The sequence below is a fragment of the Halichoeres trimaculatus genome, unplaced genomic scaffold, assembly GCF_033239565.1.
Source record: "Halichoeres trimaculatus isolate MK-OKI-2021-1 unplaced genomic scaffold, fHalTri1.1 fHalTri1_scaffold_19, whole genome shotgun sequence".
NCBI classification, from domain to species: Eukaryota; Metazoa; Chordata; class Actinopteri; order Labriformes; family Labridae; genus Halichoeres; species Halichoeres trimaculatus.
Genome location: NW_027437197.1, coordinates 22,118,208 through 22,139,052, shown reverse-complemented (window position 1 = coordinate 22,139,052; position 20,845 = coordinate 22,118,208). Strand labels below are relative to the sequence as shown.

General features: G+C 39.9%; 1 protein-coding gene across 1 annotated transcript in view; it reads right to left on the bottom strand.

Moving 5' to 3' along the window:
* tmem198aa (transmembrane protein 198aa) overlaps positions 1-19,953 on the bottom strand; it is a 41,844-nt gene extending 21,891 nt beyond the window's left edge. The window contains exon 1 of the mRNA XM_074695676.1: positions 19,491-19,953. The gene's annotated coding sequence lies outside the window, so the exon portion shown is untranslated. The remainder of the gene's footprint in view (positions 1-19,490) is intronic.
* Between the last annotated feature and the right edge of the window lie 892 nt (positions 19,954-20,845).

Genomic DNA, 20,845 nt, shown 5'->3' with positions numbered 1-20,845 from the left:
ACACACTACATATTTTATGCCAGAGTCAGACTCACTTTCAGTCTCCAACATGACATCTCTTACTAAGTTATTCATGCAGAGGTGTCAGTGTGCACTTACACTCATGCTTTTTAAGCTTTTACATAAATCTGTCTTTTTACTCTGTTTCCACGGGACATGTGTGATTCCTAATGTCGTGACCCGTTACGGATCCTTAACTAAATTCTGACGAGCCGAGAAAAAGTCTCTGGGGTTCAGTCAAGACAGTCTTGGGCGTGAGGCACTGCAGATGAAAAAGTAGTTTCCAGACAGAGTGTGTCTTGTTAAGCAGTTTATCTGTATTTTAACTTGGTGAATCTGACACTTTTCTGTTCCACATTAGTACTTGAAATGTTTTCATACGGAAAGCCTGTGTGAGCTGATATTTTGGCCGTTAATTACAGTTGAACATACCTGCAAGTTTGTTTTAGCCTTTGTTTTGCTCTCATAAACGTGTGAAACTTTAAATAAATAAATAGTTTCACAAGTTTATATATAAATAAATAAATAAATAAATAAATAAAATCTCTCTCTCTCTCTCTCTCTCTCTCTATATATATATATATATATATATATATATATATATATATATATATATATATATATATATATATATATATATATTCTTTTTAAAGAGGGGGCTGTTTTTAGGCTATATCCTGTCCCTCTGGTGTGGTACCCCATCTACCCCACCCCATGGAAGATTTACATAATTTACAGCAAAATAAATAAATAAATAAAGAACATTAATGTTGTAAAACTAAAGTTATAAAAACCTCATTTCAACTTCTTTTCAAAAATTGCACATTTTAGCTACTCTCTCTTTAAGGTTCACTGCTCCACAAACCCCGCTCCCTCTGATTGGCCAGACATTTGAGAGCAGAGCTCTGAGTAGACCTTGGTGTTTAAGGCCCACCCTTCCAACGTGCCATGAACCAGGTGGGAGATCTTCAGGGATTGACCGCATGGTTTCAGCATGTTTCTTAAAGATCTTGTTCTGTTTTAAAGAACTGACAGTTTTGAGCAGTTCGTGAACAGATTCTAGGGTTTCGATAACAAACATGTACACAGTAAAATCAATGAATGTGGGTTCGAAAATGGGCACAGGTTAAGTCTGGACATCCAACGTATTTACTTTGAATTCATATTTGAAAGTGGGACAGTCCCACATACCCCCTCTTTAAGTTGTACTTTGATGGGGGCTTCTATGCCTTTTATTTTACAGTTAACAGGACAGATACAGCAAGAAACAGGACCAAAATAGCCTTGGTCATCGGCTAGTGGCGCTATAGTCACATGAGTCACACCACTGCCCTGACACAATCCATCTTCTCACTGATTTTTGGAGGTGTAGGTAATAATTTCAGTCTGTTTTATCACCTGTTAAAAACTCCTCAAAGGTGCTTTAAGTACAGCGATATTGACCTCTCCCTCAGTTAAGCAGTCCTCTTAATAAACCTTTTCCAGCCTTTGCAGGTTTATGTTGCCTTTTAAATGTGAAGTTCTGATACTCCAGATCCATTACCTGTGTTCGTTTCTCTCATTCGGGTCACTGCACTTTACATGTCAGAGAATATATACGACAACCTCGAACACTTCAGCTCAGTCTCAGTCTGCAGCGCTTACCCTTGAACACACAGACTGCACACACATTACTCACCTGCCTGATTGCACTGTAGTGGTATTGATTTTGCAGATGCTCATGCTCCGTGGCAGAAATACACACCCACAAACACACACACAGACACATTATGTGCTGTTTAGTCCAAGTTTTTTATGACGTGGGGTTCGTGAAGGAATCAAACTTTAATGAATTTTTAATCAGTTTTCCAACCCATATTTGGAATATTATTTGTATTTTTGATTGAATCTGAAACATGTGAACGACAGTAAGGATAAAATAGCAGTCAGATAAGAATGCTGTGATTATTGATCATCACATTAACTGCAGGAGCAACTTCACAGCAAACAGATTTTTATCTGAGCAGAATCAGTGTGGACAGGAAGGAGCGAAGTAGAATGTAACAGCCCGCAGTATGAAGGCGATAACAGCAACAACCAGTGAGCTATGATATGAGCGAGTAGGCAGTTATAGCCAGTATCTCAATAATTAATTGCTTCGAATTCCCAGGTATCATTAAGACATCTAAATGTCAGCTGCTATGGTTAATTACTTCGAGGCCCTCACCACGGCAGCTTTCATTGGATGTTATGTCAGCAACACCAGCCGGAGCCCGCGCCTCTGGGCCTCCCTGTCATTACTGATATGGAATTAAAAGCATTCACATAGATTAGGATGAACTGCACACCAGTGTTTAGCATTTGAATGATGTGCCGTAAACGATGCTCCCTATGGGTGAAAGACAGAGCATACGATTCATATAAAACTGAAGATGATTAATACAACCGTGGGTGTTTGAATAAAGCGCTCCTCACCGTGCATAACGTGAACTTTACAGCCCAGTCAACAACAATAATAACAACTCTGAGAAAAGTGTGTGATTCTTTATTGATTGGTGAAGTTTCCGTCAGACTTAGGAGCAGAGCAGCACTCCTACAGCCGGAAACTTCAGCTAAGTACTTATTGACAGGAGGAACTCAGCCTGTCTGCTTCACTGAACGATCCACCTACACATCACAGCATCCTGCAGCCCTCAAGGCTGGTGATTCTCATTTTCAGCCACTGCAGATAAAGTCAAACTCAAATAGTGAATACATCAGGCACTCCAAAGCATTTAACCAGTAGCCTTGAGTTTGTTATTCAAGATAAAACATACTTCTGCTTATCTGCTCCTGGATCAAAAACAAAACAACTAATGAGAGCATCAACATAAGAAAGAATCAGTTTGATTTTCTTAAATAAACATGATTCTTTTATCAAACTTCAAATAAAAGACCCACATAGATTCAAGCTTGCCTGATTTATGGGGGAGAAGAAACTGAAAAGCAGTTGGAAATGTTTCAGTTCATCCCGTCATGTTTTGGAAAGACTTGAGCGTGGAACCAGATCTTAAAGACCGTAGCTTGGTAACACCACAGGCCCCTGACTCAGGAGAAAGATCCAGCTGGGAATTTATGACAAGGGACTTCAAAACACCGCCAACAAGAATGGTGACAAAGTAAAAAAGGTGCTAAAAGGATTCAGTCATTCAAGCTGCCTTTATTTTTTCCTCCATTTCTTTTGTTTAGTCAATCAAAAATGTCCATTCATGGGAGGCTTTTCTGTATCTTTCAATGCAGTTTAGCATACATGGAGCTGCTCATTGTTCAGGGCAGTGAGATGCAAAAAATCTGATACAGAAAAATAATAGAGCTTTAGGCAACGAGACTGCTTTTGTTCTCTTTCCATGGTGTTGCAACTATCTTGTGTTTTGCATCCTGTCTGTTTTAGTTATGAACAATCCCCCTGGTGTTTTTGAATCATTAATATCTTGTGTTTTCCATCTTTCTTTAAGGTTTTCTTGTGTTGTTTTGTTATCCTTTCTTGATATAAATAATATATATATATATATATATATTTATATACACACACACACACACATATATATATATATATATATATATATATATATATATATATATACACACACACACACACACACACACACACATATATATATATATATATATATATATATATATATATATATATATAAGAGCTGAAACGATTCCTCAAATGATTCGAGGTACTGGATTACAAAAATACTCGAGTAACTTTCTCCGCCTTGAGGAATTGTTTAATTTTAAAAAAGATCAAAGAGTGGTATTTCAAATAGAACTGAGGACATATTAAGAGAGTTTTCAGACCCCTCAAGCTACCTCTTATACAAAATAGCAGCTAGCTACAAATCTAGCTTATTTTCTGGAGTTTGGAGACTAATGTGACATTCTACGAAACGGGTGCCATTTGGGTCCGCAACATTTGATGAGATGTAAAAGGCACAAAAAATGTGTCAAATGCATTTACAAATTTTGGAGCTACCAAAGCAAGTGCTCTTATTGACATGCTGTATCAGAAAATTCTATTTCTTAAAGACAAAAATTTTCATTTGAAAAATAACTGCTCTTTAACTAAACAAAAATGCATTTTATCCGATTACTCGATTAATCAATGGGATTTTCATAAGAATACTCAAATACTAAAATGTTCGATAGCTGCAGCATATATATATATATATATATATATATATATATATATATATATATATATATATATATAGGCGTAGCCTCTATGACATCACCCTTTAGTTTCTGATATAAAGTTTTGAAGCCTAACATCAACAGAGGCTATGTTGGAAATAACTAAACCTAATCTAGCTTTGTTTGAGGCAAAGAGTCGAGCCTTGAGCATTTTTGCAGACAGCCACAGGGTACCAGCTGTCAGTCAAGTCAGTTTGCCATTAGGCAAAACTCATCAGTTTAATAACTTTAAATAAAATTAGTTTGGCAAAAGTTAATTCTTTTTTTTCTAATCATTTATCTTGGTTTGTATGTGGTTTCCAGTGTTTTTGCAGCCAACCCTCAAAAAGACTCTCAAAGAACTGCATTTTATAGCACTTCCTCATAGGCTTTATATTTGTCCACCTCAGGTTGCTGCTTGATGAATTCCTGTGATTATATTTTGAGTTGGTTTTCAGTGTATCAACCTTTATTTTATTGTAATAAAGTTATTACAATGTTTTAAGTAAAGTTTTACTTCCTGTTGCTGTCCGTCCTTACCTGATTGTTTACACCTCTACATTGTTAGCCCCGATATCTGTTTCCTCCTGTTTTTGATCATCCACAGGTTGTTGTGTTTTGTATTGATGGGTTTAGTAAATTTGGCTCTTGTTGAATAAACATCTTCTAATTCTGCACAGAAGTCCTCTTCAGCTGTTTTGTCTTGCACTTTCTGAATCAAACCATATTAGTATCACAAAGTTTCGAGCTGTTGCTGAAAGTGGCAACACACTGCTTGTCAAGAAGCTCAGCTAAATTTGCCAAGTCTGCAAATCTTTGACGACACCAAAGTCACAAACAATTGAGAAAGAGAGAGCGTTGGAAAGAAAATCTTTTGATACCATATGACTTTAACAAAGATGCTCTAATTACACCTTGAGACTCCTCATTCTGACTGATTTTCTATGATCAGATTTTTCAAATTCACATCCTGCCGTGACCTGACGTTACTCCTGTTTAGCTGCTGCTTCCACAGAGACATGACATGGTCAGGGAAAAAGACCACAAATAACATCAGAACCACCAAGATGAAAAAAGAAAATACAGCATATTACACAACAATGTCACGTCCTGTCTGTTGCCATAACAACAAGCAGCGCTACAAGGACTCTGCGAATGGGGAGGAGCGCTCATCTCCATGGGAATGTTAAGAACCAATTGCTGATGGTTTCTTCGAGGCCACTGGCAGCAGACGGTCCTGACCTCTGACCCCAGTCAGCTAATGCCTTTTTGTAATTCAACAACAAATTAGGATTCCCTCTGAAACGCTGTGCTGAGCATAATCTGGCATAAAAAGAGCAGCTTTGGAGCATTTCCCTTGACTGTCTGAGGGACGGGGCTAAACAGGGACAGTGAAAGTACTCAAGGTTAAACATAGAGCTATGAAAAGACTCAGCAGTAATCATCATTTACCTTGTTTGGAAACATCTAGTAAGATTTTGTTTCAGAGTCTCACAGCCTGGCTGGAAAAATATCCACACATTCCTCTTAAGGTGAGACTTTGTCGCAGATGTGCTCCATGCTCATTTCTGCACGAGTGATTCAACAGCAGCCAAAATCATCATGGGATTATAAAAGTGTGCTCTGCCTCCAAAACATGCGGGGGAAGACATCACACTGCAAATTAATATCAACACAGGAGAAAAGCTCTGGTAATGTTGGTTTCTCCCAGATAAATACTCCTAAAGGCTTCCGTTAGGCGCAAAACATTATTAGCTTCTCCGTGGCATTATGCTCCCATAGAGACTACACTATAAATCACTATCTAATTACAGCAGTGCATAGCTCTGCACGCTAATAAAAAAAAGCATTAGAGCCGGCCATGTGATGACTTCAGTCCCTTTGTGTTGTTTTTCTACTTCAGTTATGCGACAGGGAGATTAAAATAATCATTGCCTTTGTTGCAACGCAGGTCGTAGCAGTTCCACCGGGCCGAACACCCTAAAAGATTTCTTTTTCAGCTCCACTTTCAGCACACAAACTCAACCAGCATCTTAAAGCTGTTTCACAGGCTCGCTTCTTCCTCCCCGCTGAGAAACAGGGAGCGCTGAATCACAGCGCAGCACCTCTGACACAAATCACAGCCGTAGCCTTGCTTACATGCTTCTGACAGCCCAACAGGCAAATAATGTTGGGTTACATATCAAACCCACAGGCAGTGTAATAACCTTTCTGCACGTTGATGTGCTTCCTGCTGGAGTTTTTACTCTCTCCTCCAGATGAGCTGACAGTCTGAGGTCACAGATCAAATCGCAGCACTGCTGGCATCGTAATAAGGCCTTTCTCTGATTTGTTCTGCTGGATGCCAGTTTGTATTCCAGCTCTCGAGGCTGTGGATGCCACAGAGCGGACTGGCTTCACCTTCACCTGCCTGCTACTGATATGTGATCACAACATCTTTGATCTTTATCTATTAGAGAGGGTGATGCCCTTTAAACAGACTGAAAGAGCCGACATGAAACGTGCTGCTCCCTCTGAGCAAATGTCACCGTGTAGAGAATCACAACTCTGTTATAATCACTCAATTCAGAAATAAGAAGTAAACATGAACGCCAAGAGGAGTTAAGAAGACTCTGCCTTTGTTTGCGTTTGTATTGTGCGCTTTTCCTCCCAAATCCTGCTGCGAAATATATTATATTTTTGTAATCTTCTACCAATACGGGAAAACTCAGAGGCAGAAACATGGAAGGTTTGTGCCAGTGTTTCTCTAGGTGTGTGTGTGTGTGTATGTGTGTCAGCATAAATATTTCAGAGGCCCCACGCTGAGATGTGGCGACAGAGCATCATCAGAACGAGGACACTCTGGTCTCGGGGGTGAGGATTGGAAGGGTTTGGAAAAGAGGGAGGAGAAGACAGACGTGCAAAAAAAAAAAAATGAAAAGCTGACGACGTAAGAAAAAGGGAAACTGGATATACAAAGTCATGATGTTCAGATTTGTGGAAGAACAAAGTACAAATGTTCCCCGAAAAATCAAAAGAGAGTTTATTTTTTTCCTCCCACTTTGAGTTCAGCTTCCTGGCGTCCTCAGTGAAACTATACCTCCGATAAACTGTTTCCTCTGCCAAGGAAGCAGAGGTGATTGTGAGTTAGAGTTCCAAAGCTGCAGTTCACTTAAAGGAAACACACCTTTCGCTGTAAGTAGTTTACACTGCATCCAACAAAACAAGTCTCCTCTAAAGTCTTCCTCACATTATTTCTTTCAACATCACAGAATCAATACTGCAGCGTTTCATGGGCTCCTTTGGCTTGTTCTGTGAAAGTGGAAAATCTGACTTTGATTCATACAAAGCTCCAACAACACACACACACACACACACACACACACACACACACACACACACACACACACACACACACACACACACACACACAAAAGAAGTTCTTCTAAAATCCATCATGTAGCAGGGTTTGGATTCATTTGTTCAGGGTTGGGGTGTTTGTCTCAGAGATTTCTGCCTCAGCTCAGCATCAATGACTCAAATTGAATTCTCAACTGCTGTCTGCTTTTACAGAAACACTGTTGTCACTGCTCGGGATAATAAACAGACCCTGCTCCGAACGGTTCCAGTGAAAGTACTTTCCACTTAAAATAAAGTCTCCACTCATCTCGTGGTGAGGGGGTTCTGTCAGGGTTGTTCTGGGTAATAAGAAATGATCGTTTCTGAAATTCTAGTTTTTCAATGCCATGAGCAACCTCTGCTCTCCTCAAACTTTAAAAGCACAATACCAACATCAGGGATACTAAAGTAGATGTAGTCTGGCTCCCTATCCGGGGTAAGGTAGACTATTGTCTCCCCTCACTCGGGTGTGAAGTGGTGTTATTGATTTTTAAATGTACCTAAGTGTACTCAGCTCATAGAGCTCACAAAACATCACATCATGGCTGAAACAATGTTTAACTCTTTTTGTACCAGATGACTTGTGTGTGGATGGATCCGATATCATACACTACAACCTTTGGAGTGAGGAGTTCACTGGGTTAAAGAGGTCAGTAGGTTAAAGTGGGATAGAGAATTAGCATGATAAGTCTGAGGTGAAATGTTTGCGAGGTAAACCTTCCTAATGCCGGTAAAGCTGTTAGTGAGATATCCAGGCTTCTTCCCTGGTCGGGTTAACGAGATACTACAGGCACAGTCACGATACAGCACGCACAACAACCTTGTTTGTTCCCATCCACTTTTTATGGCTAACATATGGTTACCTTAATATTTACTTTGTTTGGATTTTCACTTTATGATAGTTACTCATGGTCCCCAGAGGAGGGACCCTAAAGACTGACATCTGTGATTCAAGCCTTTTTCTCTGGCTACTGTTGTGTTACCCTTAATATCTTAAACTACCTGGACATGAAATTTGCAGCACTAAGTATAATTTTTGTCATTTTTATTTGTATGTTTTGTCTACATATCTATTTGGGTAACTTGAAGTATACATAAGTTTACATTTAAGTATAATTATAAATTACATGGGTGGGGACTAGGGATGATATGATCATGTGATTGGAAAACCAATCATGTGGTTACACACTTGATCTGAATCATATATATATATATATATATATATATATATATATATATATATATATATATATATATATATATATATATATATATATATACACATATATATATATATATACTCCACACAGAAACAACACACGGCATGACATCACTGTGCTGCAGTGACGCTATTGCCGAAAAGTGGAGCAGACCATGGAAGGAACTTAGGGCTGGGAGCACGGTGTTTAGAGGTAGACGTAACGGCGGATACTCAGAATCAAATGACTTGGATTCGGGGCAAAAAAAACCTGATCGGGACATCCCTGGTAGGAACCAAGTGTTTGTTGGTGTTGCACTCCAACATTAAGAGTAAGAAGAGGTTTGAATGTGAAGTGTAGCTCGGTGGACGTTTGAAGAGGCGAAACAGAAGTTAAAAGGAAAGTTGAGTTTGTCTGAAGAGAAGAGGAAGGAATGAAGAATTTCATCAGAGGGTTTTTGTTTTCTCCTCTTCTGTTTTCTCCTCTGGGTTTGTGCAACCTGTGAGGCATGTGCGTTTCCATGAATGTGTTGTTTTGTGGCTAGTGTGTGACTCTGCATTTACTATGATGCTTTCATCTTGGTGTGCTTCGCCAAAAATAACAAAGACATCAGCAGAGGAATCATGGCAACGCCTGGGAGGGAGTGTCACAAAGGATCGGACATTCGTGCTTTGTAAGATGTCACAAGAACTTTGACCTTCGGAACAGTCCACCATAGTTTTTGATATCATTGCACTATTTTACTTGAATGTTCACATTTTTTTAAACATTTTTTTAAACTTATTTACACTCCATTTTGGTTTTGATTTTTAGGGTTTGTTAATTTTTTGTACAGAGATAGCACAGTTTTAAAAAAAGAGTAGAATTCCTTCTGTTCTTTTGAAGACACTTGGCAAATAAAGATGACTCCGATAAGTTCAAGTGGTATTTTACAATTAGAAAAATTAAAATAAAAATTGTAAACACGCTTTGATTCATGTGTATCAATGCCAACAGGGTCATTTCAAATATGTTAGCTTAACACTCTTACATCTGAAAATAACCATGGAGTATGATCTTAAAGAGCTGCTAGCATCACTCTTGGTTTGATAAAAACACTGATTTAAAAATGTGAAACAGAATATGGACACTGTGCCCAGCCACCAACATTTTCCTTATTCCATAACCATCCAACTCACACCAGAAAGGTTGTTTATTAACATTATTAGTACGGACCAGGCACAGGAAGCTAGTGTATCTGGATATATGATGTATATCTGATGAATTGCAGTGACTTCCTTGATTATTTTTGCATTAAAGATTTATGACTGTGAGATATATCAGACTTCCTGTCTGTTTTTTTGGCTGTTTATCAAGTCTCAATGTTTGGTCCATCACAGACTCATTTTTCTCCGCCATGTGCTTCGGTCTGTTTTTCCAAATAAGATTTACGTCTCAACAATGGCAGTCTTGTCATGGCCGCTGTCTGTCATCACCTCTGGTCTTTTGTTCAGTTTGGGGAGACAGAGAGCATTCATGTGCATGTGACATTGAGTAACAGTGTTGCTGATGTCATGGTTACTAACAGGATGACTGTGCTTCCATCTCGCCCATCTGTCACTGGGAAGACTACTACTGTGTGAATGTGTGTGTGTGCTTGTGTGTGTGAGAGAGAGACAGACAGGATGGTGTTTTTAGAGACTTAGAGATAGAATCTGCTTAGGATTCAAGATAGCTATGTGACAACAAAGACATCGCAAAACAATCCCATAAGGCATCTGTTCTCATGAAATCTGCCGCAGAATAAGGAAACTGAGGAATTCATTTACTGTGTAATTATAGACACTGCATCGAGCTCTGAGATGTTTCACTAAAATCACCTCTATTATCTCATTATGTTGAAGTAGACCAGTGTTCACTCAGTAGTGTGGTGTTGTGTAGCTCTAAGTATGTTGTGTTGCTGACCTTTATTGTACAGGAGGCTGTAATAACTGTTATCATGGTGATGCAGTCATGTCAAGCACATGTATCACTGACTGCTCAAGTATTAGGCGCTACCTATGACTAACAGTCCAACATTGTTGAAGGCTGTGTCTCCTCTGGTTTGGATCAAAACAGCCCTGACCTGAAGAGACACAAATTATACTCATTTTGCAAAGCTGTCGTATCTGGAATCCGATATTTTTACAACTATTTTTCCTTCTTACAACAAATCAAATTCAAGGACAAAAGGTTCATTTGCTGTTTAACAGGTCCCACTCACTGACAGGTGCTATTGTACAAAGATAGTCAATGATATTCACCTCGCCTGTAAAAGGCTATAACAGAAAAACAAACTTCTTGGCTTTTATCGTTGGTGTATTATCCCACATGTGGGAGCTTTTCTTAAATTTAAGGGCTCAGACAACTAAAAATTGTGTGTTTAAACACCACTTTGTAAAACTAGGCTGATTAAATTATGAATTTACTCATCAAAAATAGCATCTATAGGCCTATTTCTGAGCACTACATAACCCCTAAAGTAGCCCCATGGTCAGTTAGCATAGTAACAACTTTAGCACCGTTTCCACCAAGTGGTTCAGTTCGATTTGTCTTGGTACAGCATTCATTTTGAGGCATTTCCATTGAATAATCCTGGGACAGATCCCCAAATAACAGGCCCGTACCATTCTACTTTTTGGTACCCTTCTGTTGGGGGGCCAGACATATTGAACCGACCCCAGGAGGTGGAGCCAGAGACATTACAGTCTATTGATTGGTCCAATGAATCACTTCCTGTGCGACAGCGTTTGCTGTATTTCCCCTCATTGCACACAGCCTTCTCCAAAAACAAAGCTTGATTGTGCTTTGTAACGAAGAGACATATGGCAATCATAAGGAAGACAAGTAGTGCCTTGATTACTTTGTTGTGTTTTTCTTCTTCGTTGGTTTTATTAGTGGGGCACACGGTGTTGTGCTGCTATGACATCGCGCAACTATGTAGCTGAAGCCACTATTGGCATCTGACTTACACCCCAGCGCCACCTACCAAGAAGGGCACTGGTGACTGTAGAACGCAAACAGGACCAGGCTTAACCCATCCAAACTGTAGAAAACTGTACTGATCCAAACCAGCTTGCTTGGTGAAAACAGGGCTTAAGCTTCTGTACCTTCACCAGTCCAGCAACACTTTATCCACACGGATTGTAGACAATCAAACTTTTCATCTAAGCAAAGTTTCACAACATTCATCACACTCTGTGTAATTTTGTCCTGCGAGCTTGAGAAGTCCTCTGTGAGATTGCCCTGGCTCTTCTTGATTGCTTTTCTACTCTGTGTTTCAATCCAATTTCCTTTCTGCCCATTTCCCTCTCCTACAGTTTTAATCATGTTTTGATCACATTGTATACTGTGGAGCGCCTGGTTAAGAAACATTTACAAACTCCAGTGCTCTACATTTCCTGATTTTCATCTGGAGAGAGGAAACAACAACAACAACAACAACAGGGCTAGGCTAGAAACGAATATGGGGTTAGCAAGATTTAAAACAAATAGAGCCAATAAAGCCAATAGTCTTTTCAATTCAATCTTTTAACAGAAAAGGGATCCCAGAGGAAGCAGCAAGTGTTGAAGAGCCTCTAACAGAAAATGATAAAACTTGCAGTAACTCCATTATTTCCATTCTGATTGGCTTTTAGGGTGCCCTTGATTTGCCTTTTAAAGGATTTGTACTGTCACTCTGGTACCTCTTTGTAGCTTTACATGATTTGCAGCTAAAAGAAAAAAAATCCCTTTTTTCTCACTCAGGTGTTTCAGAAAACCCTTATTTCAGCCTTTGTAACATTCTGTTTTAACTACTGTCTCTTTAATGCTCATCCCTCCATAAACCCCCTTCCCTGTGATTGGCAGGCCCTTTGGAGGCATGTGAGGGGTGGAGCTTCAATGTATGAGAATGAAATGGTTTGAAAGTCTGTACATGCTTAAAACAAACATTCGGCATTGTGAATTTATATCATAGTCTGAAATACAGGAAGGCACAATACCCCCTCTTTAAGTTCCTCAAGTATCCAAATCCCATACTTAAGTATGAAAACTGTACATGACCACGTCTTTTGTTCAACTGTTTCAGCCGTTGTCTTTTCTGCAACCAGGTAAGAAAAAACGTTTCATCCTGAGTTCTCTCTGTCACGCTCACATCTTTTTTTGTCTTCCTTTTGTGTGTCTGTAAAATAAAACTCAGACTGGAGGACACTCACAATGAAACAGCCTCTCTCTGGGTCATTTGCTTGGCCGGGTCGTTAGGTTTAAATGCTGGAGACTGATTAGTATGGGAGCTTTTAACTTCCTCCTCACACTCTCCCTCCCTCCTTTTGAGCTGGGAGTTTATTGAGATGTCTGAATGACCTACAGACCCCTCACACCCACACACACAGACACGCATATGAAAACATACGCAAAAAAAGAAAATACAAAACATCAAAGAGACGGAGAGTGTGCAGTGTACTACTTTAAAGTGAAACAGCAAAGCATGAAGGTGGAAGCGTTTCTCTGCAGCAACCATGTTGAAGATCTTCAGGTGTTGGAAGTATCGACAATATCTGAGATGTTAAAGTGAAGTGATCTAACAGGTGTATGGGAGTTTGTGTGCGTGTGTGTGCTCGTATGTTGGTGGCCTCAGCATTGATCCGCCTGTAAGCCCTGGTCACTGCTCGAGGCTTGAAGGTGAAGTGACAGGGGAGAAAAGAGGCTTTCATCAGATTACAGCTCATTTGTTGTCTCTCACCATCCTGCACCACTATCATTTATCTCAACGCCGCTTTCAACCACTTTTCTCTTTCTCTATCGCTCATCAAACGCTCTGCTAAGAGCAGCAGTTAGTCCTCACCTCTTCAGAGACACATCTGTCCCTGTCAAAACGTCCCTCATGACCTCATGTGTCTATTCATAACTTTGAGTGCACTTCAAACTTACTCAGATTGCATGAAATGAACAGCATATAAAGCAATGTGTCTTTGCAGGCTTTCATGTTTTCAGTAGATAAAGATAAGCCTGTCCTTCCTTCCCTTTGAAAACCCTTATGCTTCATTTCCTACATTTTCATGCTGCTTGATTTCTTCTCAGATTTTCTTTGGAAATAGCACAAAAACCCCACGGTGATGGAGGTATTTACGTCCTTCCTGAGGATGTGAGTGTTTGTGATCAAACATTACCGTCTCCGCACCGGAACTGCTGATTGCTAAAAGAAATGGTTTATGTTTTTATCATTACAGACCCTAAAATGTGGGTTTTATCTAAAATGTGGTGTTACCACCCAGCACTAGCAAGGGCTGTAGCTCCTGTACTTCTGTAATGCTCTGCTGCCTGGAAATAAAAGAGATGATGGATGTGAAATCTCATTTGGCATTCCTTTCATTGAGAAAAAAAAGATAAACACCACTCAGCCAGAGCAATGCCTTACCAGGCCAGCGGTGCTAGCTCTGCTAGTGTTAGCCATGCTCAGTAAATTAAAGACAGACTCTATGGTCCTATGTTTTGCTGTGTAATTTAACTGTACTCAATTTTAATTTGTCTTCTCCGAGTTTTCACACCTTTGGACCAGAGGGTTAGTTGGAATTAAACTTCTCTGTTTAAGGGCTAAAAAAATAAGCCACATCCGAAAACCTTAAGCCTGGTTAGTATTTCTGTGTTGACCCTACTCCAATTGGCTGACAAAGTCATAAGAAGGGCTGGGCAAATATAGCAAAACTCGTAATCACAGTTAATCAAGCCTTCAACTTCGATTTCAGCTAAAGCACAACTAACTTTCATCTCTGTTTAATCTGTAAATATCTGTGATTGTGAAACTGAAATGAACATGCACAGGTTTATTTATTGAAACAATTTAATTCAAAACATAAGTAAAAAAAACTTATATTTTCCTAAAAAAGAAGAAAATGAAAAATCTTGTATTTCTCCCAGGCAAAACAAATATTTTATAGACTGTGGTGTTAAAGTACAAAATAATTTTCTTGCTCATTTTCTGGCAGCTTTCACGCTTTGTGACACCTGGCTGCCTGTTGTGTATTATAAGGGGATGGTTTGTTACGTTGGTTAAAAGCTTTAAGACGTCGGTTTTGATTCTTTTCGATTACTCGACCAGTCCTAGTAGTACTAAGCGCTACGTACTTCTGCGTCGATGTGTCTGCATCACTCTGCAGTACTCTTCCTAAACACATGGAGGCAGTGTCAACCTGCTGCATTTTCTGCTTGCTTTTTCACTTCCATAAGTTAAATTAGAGCTGGTACTTATCATAAAGTTACTTCTACAAGGAATGATAGAGAGTAGACGTTGGAGGATGTAAAATATGTGGCTGGTTTACGTCTATTAAAATGTCTGTTTAAAATGTAAATATAGAAAGTACGATCCTGCTCAGCGACCCGATCAAAAAGCTAGCGTTCTGCGTCGTTGTGGTGAGTAGTAACATCTGGGAGGAGGTGCACATCAGGTTATGTGCGCAGGCTTCAACATCCAAAAAAAGGCTGAGTAGAGCTACAGCTCCAAAAATACAAACCAGGTTCTAGTCCCACTCTTTCAAGATTTTTTTAAAAAAGAAGTAAGATCCATATTTCTTTAAATTATGATTATCTTTCAAAATTTTTGACAGATTGTTGAATTAAAATATCCAGAGCCTGAAAAAAACTACACTTGGAAGTTATCAAATAATAGCTTAAGCACCCCTGCAAAAAATACTGCAATACCAGTACAACTTTTACCAGCATAGCTTTTTATAAATGCTAATTAAAGGTTTTGGAAATCTCAATCTGAGAAGTAGCTTGTTGAATACATAAGCTTATTGGAGTGAAAATCAATCATTTGCCTCTGAAATCTGTGGGTAAATATTTGGGTGATGTACTGATGCTTACACAATGTAATTAAGCAAATCTGCTCATTTTTCCCCCAAATGTACACTGACTGTGTTAAAACAGGTCAATATGTGCAGGAACCCAGACACACAGCACATAAAAATGCACTGAGTCTCTGTATAATATCTCTGTCTCCTCTTCACTGTTCCTGCTTGCCGTGCTGCTCACAGCTCTGAGTCTCTCCAAGGACCTATCCTGAATTACAGCTTTCAGTAGCAGCTCTGTTGGCTCCGTTTGCTCTCTTTGTTGATATTTGCCTGTGTTAGCGCTCCGGCTGCAAACACACAGTATTAGCTTACATTACAAATGATGAATGTTTAATTGACTTGATTTATATCAAATATTAGCCCAAAATCCTACGAGGATGAACAAGTGTTCCAAAATGCTTATTGCTGAGTCTTTGCTTGTAGCAGCAGAGTAAGTATTTGACTCATGAACACAACAAACATCCTCTCCTCAGATATTGTTGTCTCTACATCAACATCTGCAGATGTGTCTGCTCAGAGGTGATGGAGGGTTTCCAGCTAAAAACAAACATGACAGCCAAGTCCACATGTGGCCCGAAGGCTTCCAGAGGCTGCGAGTCAGATGTGGTGGAAAAACGTGGCCTCAGACTTGATGTGGTGCTGATCACACTGATGGCGCCCTGATGGCCATACATTTAGCGTTTGGAGCGCTCGAATCATTACATGGACATCCAAACAGCTCGATAGTGAGCAGCATAGCAAGCAGGAATGTATTTCACCCGTGCAAACTAGTGTGTGTGTGGTGTGTGAAAACGCCAGCGGGAAGGACAGCACCAGTGTGTATTAATGGGATTAGGATTGACGTTGCCTTTTCTCCCCTGCTTTATTTCTTTGACCCTGTCTCCATCTCTTCTTAGCCTTTCATTCTCCAGAATATTCTGTTCCTAATTTCCTAAATCTGTTATTTTCCTCTTCACAACCCTTTCTCCTTTTATTCATTCTCCACTTACCTTTTTAATACTTTCACCTTCCTCTTAATATTTATTACTTACATTTCAGCTCCTTCTCTTTCTTTACGGTGGCTTTCTTTCACCTCTCATTTATCTTTCTCAGTAACACAGAATAAAACACTAAGGCTGTTTGCTGACCAGCTCTGTCAGACATGGAAACCCCAGTAGACATTTTATGCTCTGTCTCAAGTCTTTTTGGCTGATGTTCACTGCACAGACTTATATAACCTGCCATCAAAGCACTGCACAGTAAGTGCATAGCAACAAAGGCAATCCTTGAATTGTACGAATGTATGAATGAAAGTGTCCTCGCTGTTCGTCCTCATCTCCACACTACGATCTTTTTAACTATTTGTACTTTGGTCAGTCTTAATACAGATAAAAACACTGGATGGAGGACATTTTTACAACTACTGAGCAACATGAAATATGAGGTACCCAATTCTGTTGTTCCCTCTGATGCATTTTTTTCTATGAATTTAAATTTACTGAAATGATATTTCAGAAAAAAACACATCATCTTTTTTGCGGAAATGGATTTTTTTCCACTTCAACCAGCGATGGAGGGAGCTGAAATGTTATTAGGAGACAAAATTTCTGATTTCTGGCCAGACTTCTCATCTCATCAGCTCAAAACCTGTTCCTTTGGCCACAGTCCGAAGTCTGGGGACTGCTTGGCTCTCAGATACAGTTACATAACTATCAGAAAGCACCATATGGGGATATCAGTCAAACTGTTTTTAATTGATTTGTTGAAGGTGTGGGAGTTAGTCCCAGGAAGTTGTCACATTTCCATCACAGGGATCGTCTCTCAGTCTGTTCTCATCCTTCTCATTATCTTATCCCAGCGTAGACCCTGCCAATTATAACATGACAATAAGATTGAAGGGTGACATCCAGAGCTGTGAAGCCTGTTTCTTTTTCTATCAAGAGTTTTCCTTGATTGAGATTCTTGTCTTTGTGTGTCTTTTATCACTTCCTGTTTTCTATTTCTAGCATTCTTACTCGCTGTGTTTCTACTTCAGTTTTACCTCCACCTCTTGTGTTTCCCTCCTGTTTAATTTCACCTGTGTCTTATTGTCGTTACCCTGTGAGTGTAGTTTCGTGCTGGCTCATCTTATCTTTCTTGTCATGCTCAGCTCTTCTATTTTTTTTTTCCTCTGCTGCTTTTGTTTTTTCAATTTAATGGTTGTTGGGTTTCTGTTTTTTGGTCGGTAGCAATTTATTTTCTTCAGTTTTTTTCCTTCTTTCTTGTTTGTCGAATCTTAACTGTGACAGATTTGTTTAAAACTTTTGATTTGTCCTCTTACCATGGAAAACACTGTGCTGATAGTTGGGTGATTCATCTCAAACTTATTCATGTCACATAGAAAAGATGTTGCAGAGGGCTTGACCCACTCTCAGTTTAATTTAAGAGACATTAAAGCATTTTTCTAAACAACGTCAATACAGCAAAGATTCCTATTTTTTAACGTGCTAGTGCAACTAAGGATTATCATTCTTGTCTTTTCCCATAACCAGAAAGTCACTCATGAACCATAGGGCAGTCTGATTAAACCGTGTTACAGCCCTACCAAGTAAGAAACTCTGTGGATTGACATCTGGCAACACAGCGGTTTCTGATGCACTTAGTCTTTCCCTGCAGCCTCTTTCAAATACCGCAATAAATCTGAAGCTATCACTATTTCCTAAAAGATCTGTCGCTCAGAGGTGTAATTTCACCTGTTCTGATCATTTCCCTCCCTGACAGGCCATAACGTTCTGCATAATCTGTAACTATAAAGAAGATCCAGAGCCCGTGAAAGCTATAGCAGCTCATAATTGGACTGTCTCTTATACACTCTACATCTCTTGTATGTTTCTTCTTCTCCTCTCGGCAGCATCACATGGGATGTACAGTATGATCACGTTCAACATTACACAGACATCTGCGCAGAAATCCACAGAGCTACACCTCTGAACATGTGAAATCATCATTAGCAGCAAAAACAACATGTGGAATGAAGCAGATAACAACACTCTCGTGTTCAGTTTTTTGATCCCTCTGTGAATAATGTTGCCCATAGATCTGGGACAGTATGTGGTAGAGAGACAAATTTGCATGTTTAACAAAGGCAATAAAGGAAAAATGCCTGCACACTTAGCTCTGCAGGCTTATTGCTGCATATAATTACTTCTGCTTTGCCCAGGCAAAGTACTAATTATGATGATGTTTCATGTGCCATTACTGTGCCCTGAAGGAAAGAGAAGAGCAGAAATTTTAAGGAGGGTTTTTGTTTCAGATTGGGTCTTAAATCCAGTCCAGATGTTTGTTGCTGAGACTGGCTGACAGGAAGATAGATGTGGATGGAATATGTGCGCACGTGACTGAAAATCAATTTGCCTCCCAGTGTTTACACGCAGTCCAACCCAATTAAGAGGACGGGGTATCAAATTCAGAGTTTAGTCTTTTAAATTATTCACCCCCACACATCATGAAGGATTCATCTGGCGTCTACTGATATGTGACCGTTGAAGGGTCTTTAAGTGGTCATGTCTTGTGTCACGGCTCCAAATGGTCCGGAAAACAAGGGTTTGAAAACAATAGAGGGAAAACAATGGGAGAGCTGAGCTACTCCTCCATGTGTCTAGTTTTCAAAGACAATTACAGTCAGGAGGCAGCTGGCATCATGGGAACCATTTTATTCATTCATTCTCATCTACAGACTATTATTATTGTTGTTATTATTTTAAATGGGACCTTATTTGTTCCCAGCTGCTGGGCGGAGATAGCAAAAAGACGTTCATATAACAGTCTTTGATGTAAAGGGTGGCACGCAGCAACAAAATATGAGCTATCCTCAGGCTTTATTTGAGGTGAACAAAGAAAACTCACTCACCTTAAAACATGAAACATGTTAGCTTCTCTTCTTTTATCCCCCTTGAGTCCCAGAGAGGGGAAAACTGATTCAAAGAAAACAAATATCCACTCGTCTTCGCGATCAACTCGAAACATCCAGCATTGTTCTCTTGTTGAACCAGGCTCGGTCCAGAAACTGATAACTCCACAAGAACCTCGTAGCGGAGATATGAAACAAAGCTCAACTCCTCTCCTCTCCACTCTTGGCTTCAATTTCTCACTCACTGGTTGCCTTGTCGTGTCCAGACAGAGACGCTGTTGTTCGCCAGCACCTCATGTAATATTGATCGCTGATAATGGACCAGCAAGACGGGAAATGGAAATGCAGCCTTGCGGTTTTTATTCCATGTTTACATCACGCTGTCCTATTATATCCCCACTAACCGACCAGTGTGTGCGCTCCCTTTGTGCTCCCTGTGTCTCTCTAGCTGTGAATAACGGGTTAAACCATTCCCGCAAGACGGAGAGGGGGGCGCGGAGGAGCCATTCATGTGAATGTATGGGAACGAATGGGCTTGGTGACTCGTGGCCAAATGTTGTTATTGTCGGGGATAAAGGGACGAGGGAGACGGGTGGAGAATTAAAAGAAGAAGAAGAAGAAGAAGAAGAAGAAAGGGCGGGAAAAGGGAGAAAGTGAGGGTGAGGAGATTAAACACAACTAGGGGACAAGGTGTTAAGACTTCGAACAAAAAGGTCAAGAGTTACAAGATTTAAGTGGGAAATGAATTCATGTTGTTTTTACTTCAATATCACATCATGGCTCATTTGACAATTTCAGCCTGGATCAGGCTGTGGCAGATTATGATTCATCCTATAATCTGGAGCTATATAAACGCCCCCTCACGAGACACACTCCTCACATGCGAGAATTCCTGGTTAAGTACACGCTCGTGCCAGATTATGTAACAGAGATAAAATTACATCTGATAGTAGGGGGAACACAAATTATAAGTATTGCCAGCCTGGTCTGTGGAGAGCTTATTGTTCAGCTGTCAGGCCCTTCCCTCAGCAGCTGCACAGTGTTAGTTCAGGACCTTGGAGAGCTACTCAGCCAGCAGCCACCTGTGTCTACAAAGAGCTGTAGTTTATGACAGAGGTCTTTTTGATGACAAATCATCCAAGTTTGTGAGATTTAAGGTAACTTTATGCGATTTTTTAAAACAAAAATTAAGGGAAATGTAAGAAAGAGACACAAAGCTAACGTTCAGATAACCAAAACACCTCTCACGACCTCTGAAAGTCGACTGACCGCTCTCCTTACGTCAGCAGGGCCCTCTGTCCGTCAGAATATTTGAAGCCTCAAAGTTATGACTAAAAGTAAGGCTGGGTTTTATA